We start from the raw sequence: 6,000 nt of genomic DNA, 5'->3' as shown, positions 1-6,000 counted from the left end.
TCAAAAAACGTGTTGCTTCCGCACATGTAGCGGTTACTAAATCAGTCAATAAGCAACCCGAATGGCTCTGTAAGTACAAAACAACGCATCTGTTTACTGCCGATGTATACTACGCTCATTACTGTGTAAAAAAATCAACTGGGTTTACTGATCCAAAATTTCACATCCCTTTATAACTGAGCGTACTGTATGTCATGAAAAATGAGGCTCCATGACTCACCTTTATTTTGGTTGATAAACTGGTTGTCCAATCTCAAAAGAAGTTATAAACTTGCATCGCCGACTTCAAGCCTCCACAATACAACGGCTAGTCCTTTCTTTATCTTGTCGACTACGCTGGAAGATGAAGAATCTAGCTTACTAACGTACACAAAACACTAGTACATAAAGTGTTGTTTGCCTTTCTGCTCAGAATATGCTATCCATGTTGCAGAGAGTATATATATATACTGCAACACAACATTATATCCTTGACAGAAACTGACAAGAATCTTTTTTTGTTTTTTTTTTAAAAGAGACTTACTCGTCAAGATAAATGGAACCACATTACTTCGCCAGTAATTACCACGGACCCTCCACTTTTTCTTTCCTGTTTTTGTAGATCTTTAACTTTTTAACTCTTCACTTGCTTTTTGCTTTTACTTGTGACTTAATCAGGTCTAGCTGCACCAACGTTTTCTTTCTCTTTTACCACTCAATGTTGTAAAACCTATTCCGAGTGTGGCTAAACGTCAACATCTGCCTCTGTAGCATCTCACAGGAATCATCATTATACAACTCTGCAAAGTGTAACAACCACTTTACAGCATGCATTGTTTCTATTGGGATTTGAAGCACTTTACTTCAAATTGTAGACCAATCGATCATTTAGTTCAGACATCTTCAACACTATTGCACAGATAAATTAGCCTCTGTTCTTTGTTGTATAATGTATTCTTGCTAATGGCAATACCCCTAATAACGGAACTTGTGCCAAAATAGTCCAAACTAATGACTCCGGAGTGTGTTCCATTGTTAAAAAATGGCCAACCAAGGGGGCAGCAAGTAATTAATTTCTTATATAGCTCTTATGTTCCAAAATTCTGATCTTAACCTTCCTCTCAGTTATGCCAATATACAACATATGGCCCGGGCACCATATTGCATAAACCACCATTTTTGAGTTGGAGTTGGTAAATTGCAACTGTTTCCATGGGCTCTTAACTCCCAAATCAATCTCTTTCGACCTTTTCATGGAAGCACAACAGGTACACATGCCACAAGGAGAGTGTCCTATTGGTTTTGATGAACCCCATGATTCTGTTAGGGTTAACTGCTCTCTTCTAACAAACACATAATTTTGCGTGACAAGATCTTTTATGTTTGCTCCTCATTTCAAAGTACATAGTGCACGAGCTAAAGGGCACTCTCCACCCTCTAAAATGTGCCAGTTTCTCTTCACAATGGCATTCACTTTATTCGATAGAGAATTGAAAGTGCTAACAGACACAATCTTATCCTGAATTTTGGGTTTAGATCTATATTCCAAAAGGGCTTCACTATTGTTATTTCTGGACTTTTTATGGACTTTCTTTATTGACGATCGAAGGTAACCCCTTGCAATGAGTTTCTGGCCCAACCGTTCGGCTTCTTCTTCAAAAGTATGTTTGTCTGAACTGTTGCGTTTTAAACGGAGGAACTGTCCCACCGGAAGATTCTCCCTTGTGTGTTTCGGATGACAACTACCAAATTGTAACAAAAAAATTCCTATTTGTACTCTTGTGATATGGTCGCACTTTTAGTACCCATTCTTCAGGGTCATTCCAAATTGTGATTTCCATGAAATTAATCTCAGAAGTACTTTTAACAGCAGTGAACTTCACAAAATGCATTTTGTTTACTGATCCATTGCACAAATTCCTTGAAGCTGGCTTCATATCCATCCCATATCACCAAGATATCATCGGTGAACCGCCTCCACAGATGGAGATTAGGGAGGAATGGATTTGATTCTTTATATATCACCCCAACTTCAAAAGACTCAACATACAGATTTGCTGCTGATGGGGCCACAGATGACCCCATCATAGTTCTGTGTATTTGATGAAACCATTTGTTGTTGAAGCTGAAATAATTTTCCATCCGTGCTAGCTCAGCATACCATAAAATGAAACTATTCGGAGTAGTTCCACTTATTCTCTTAGTTAAAAGTACTTCCTCAATTACTGCAAGTGTGATGTCTTGTGGAAACACGTGTACAATGACACTATATCTAAACTTGCCAAAAGTAGTTTTTTGTCATCAAATGGATAATGTTCAATCAGATTTATTACCTCTGTAGTGTCCTGTAGATATGAGTACATTTCCAGGACGAAAGGTTTTAAAAAACGGTCAGCATATTTTGAAAGAGGTTCTAACACTGACCCCGTCCCTAAAACTATTGGGCACCCTATTGGGTTAGTCAAAGATTTGTGACTCTTTGGTAATATATACAACCTTGGAATACTAGGTTTTACTGGTGAAAGAAACTCATATTCCTGCTTACAAATCCAACTACGTTCGAACGCTTTTTGACCTACCTGACCTACCTGTCTGCTGTACTGACTGGTTGCTTGGCTACCCTCAGAGTCTCACTGAGTCCAGGCTCTTTCTTGATCAATCACCCTTGCACTGCCTCCAGGCCTACTACACACTTAGGGGCAGTAACTGTAAGCCTACAGCCCCTTGTTCTCCTTGCACTACTCAGGGCTGCGCTGCCCGGCTGCACTTACTCAGAGCATTACTGCCCTGTTTTCTCCTCCCCTCTTCCTTGCACTTCCCCCCTCCCTCTACCCTTGCATTTCTCGTTCTCGCAGTTGCATGATCTGAATGACACAAGGCCTAGTAAGATTGTTTGTCTTGTCCTCTCTCTATCTTCCCTCCCTTGTCTTTTCACGTCTAGAAACACTTGTGTACAGATCTCTTATGAATGATTTATATCATATCATATAATATAATTTTATCACAGAGGCCCAAATAATTATACAATGCGGCAGTAAGAAACGGCTAGACTGGCAGCACCCAAATGCCAGTCTAGCCAGGTAATTACACTTAGCAGGACTGCTTGATCAGAAATGCGCAGTTAAAAAAAAGTCATACCAAACTGAGGAATCACTGGACTGGCTGCACCAAAATGTCTCTCTAGCCACTAATACCAAATATCATGCCTGCTTAGCCTGGACATGGACAGACATTATGATTTATCGCACAATCCCACCCCCACACATCCCCTCTCCCTCCTGCCACCCTACCCAAACCTCCAAAACCAGCTCCTTTGCCCAGAATTACCTTCACTTCCCTCTTCCTTGACCTACAGCTTACGTATGAGGCTCTTTGCCGCATAGGTAAGTACTGGGATGAGGAAGAGTGGGACTAGGAGTAATGAAGATAGATTATAGGTAGCTAAATCAGGCATTACCTCCATGTACCTCTACCTCATCCCAGTACTTGTATATGAGGAAGAGTGCCTCATGCACAAGTACTGCCTCATACACAATTACAGGGACGAGGAAGAATAGGGCTAGGAGTAATGACGATTACCAATAAGTAATCAAGGCATTAAACCCAAGTAGTAGCGTAGCACCATTGAGTTGACTGGGCTTCAGCACTCTCCCCCTGAAATTTTGGGCTATGTTGACTCAACCTGGCTGACCTTCAGAGCAGTTGCCGGACAGAACAGGACACAGATGTTAAACAGCACTTGGATTTCGCTGTTAACAAGGGCCCAGCAATTACCATTGTAAAGCATTTCACTGTTAGTACCTGCATTGAAATGCCAAATTCTTTAGCCTATTTAAATCATGATGCGGGTTTAGTACTTGCATGCCAGGGGAGTGATTGGAAGGCTAGAGAGGGAACAAGAGACCGCTCATTCTCACAGCAGTCCATAAGTGGGTGCTTTCAGACTTAAAGGAGAGAGTTAATTGCTTGTAACATTGAAGCTGCACTAGAATAGTATAATTAAAATGTGTAAAGAAGTTAGATGCCCCTACACAAATAAGTTTGCCCCTCCCCCACCACTCAAGAAGTTAGCGCCTCTCTCAACATTTGAAGGATTCGCCCCCCCACGAAATGTAGGTATTGTTGCGTCCCTGAACACAAGCACACATACCATTCACCATATACACACACACACACACACACCCAGCCATCCATACATTTAAGTGTGAACTCTTTCACCATACAGGCACACCCAGTCATCCATCCATACATTTAAGTGTGCACCCTTTCACCATACACTCACACAGGCAGCCACCTATACACATAAGTGTGCACACTTTCACCATGCAGGCACACCTAGGCAATCGCACCCTTTCACCATATACTCACACAGGCAGCCACCCATACATTTAAGTGTGCACCCTTTCACCGTACATGCACACACGCACACCCAGCCACCCATACATGTGTGTTTACCCTTTCACCATATACATACACACACACACGTTTGTTTGTTTATTCATTTATAATGTGAGCCAGACCCAAGGGCATCAGGGCGCAACAATAAAGTATATGCAAAGCTTAGGTTACATGTTACATAGTTACATGGTTACAGAATATAATACAGATTGGTTACATAGCTACATGGATACAGAGTATAATACCAATTGGACTCTATTCATACAAGTTGATATTAGGTCAAAGAAAATTGTGGGTCACACAGTGAAAAGGATTATATACATGTCCGCAATGGGTCAGGTAGATAGGTAACAGAAGAGCAAAACATGGTGGAAATGAGGGTGCATATGTATATATAAGCAGGTACAGCGGGTATACATTTGTGTAGATCTAGGTATCCACAGAGTTTAGCCAGTCTATATAATTAGATCTGAATTTAAGGTAGGGCTGTTCTACTCTTATGTGGAGTGGTAGGGAGTGTTAGTATTGATTGATCTCGAGGGTCTATTGGAGATTCTTCTCTGGAATCTGTTGGTGAGATAGCTGGGGGCTGCATTGTTTAATGCTTTATGAGTAAGGGAGTCCACTTTTAGATACATTTTGTTTTGTTTAGAGAGCCAGTTGTTTTGGCGCCTTATCAATGATATGTGAACTCTTTTGGACACGCCAAGTGCTGCTCGTAAGGCATTGTTTTGTACGATTTGAATCCTATGGATGGTACCTTTATCGGCACCGATGTACAGGGCATTACAATAACCAAGCCTGGATAGAATAAGGGCTCTGGCCAAGAAGATGCAATTGTCATCTGAAAGAAATGGTTTGCCTGTTCTGATGGTCTTACAGGTGTAGGCTGTGGCAGAGGCCATGGCCTTCACCTAATTGGAGAAGCAGAGGGTGGAGTCAAGGTAGACGCCAAGAGTCTTTACCTCATTGGCTACCTTGATGAGGTTGCTGTCAATTACGAACAAGGAGTAGTCTTGGTTTAATTTTTTGAGGTTGGGGTCGGTGCTTAGGATGATGAGTTCAGTTTTATCATCATTCAGGCATAGACCATGAGTTGCCATCCATGCCTGGATGATGAGATACACCCTATTTACCAAGGCCAAATCCTTGTTGTAATCCGCAAAAAGTGGGAGGAGAATCTGCGTATCATCCGCATAGTTAGTGTAGGTGATATTCAGAAGGTCCAGATCATCAAAACGGGGCTTAGTAAATATGTTGTATAAGGTAGGGGAGACACTGGAGCCCTGCGGCACACCGCAGGTGATGGGGATCGGGTCTGCTGACGGTGAGAACACCCTCATGGTCCTATCGCTTAGGAAAGACTCTATCCAAGTTATGGCTTCTTTGGAAAAGTGGGCGGCCGAGTCTAAGTGGCAGCAAAGGACCTTATGGTCTACAAGGTCGAAAGCAGCTGAGGGATCGAGCAGCAGAAGGAGGGCTGGTATCCCTTCGTCTCGTAGCTCATCAATTTGTGCCTTCAAGTCGATGAGGGCAGTCTCAGTTCTGTGTTGAGGTCGAAATCCGGATTGTCACGCTCCTAGGAGCTTGAGTAAATCTAGGAATTTTTGAATTTTATTATAG

The sequence above is a fragment of the Ambystoma mexicanum genome, chromosome 1q, assembly GCF_040938575.1.
Source record: "Ambystoma mexicanum isolate Mex_15411 chromosome 1q, UKY_AmexF1_1, whole genome shotgun sequence".
Lineage (NCBI taxonomy): Eukaryota > Metazoa > Chordata > Amphibia > Caudata > Ambystomatidae > Ambystoma > Ambystoma mexicanum.
The sequence above is the reverse complement of the archived record's forward strand: the minus strand, read 5'-3'. Positions refer to the sequence as shown.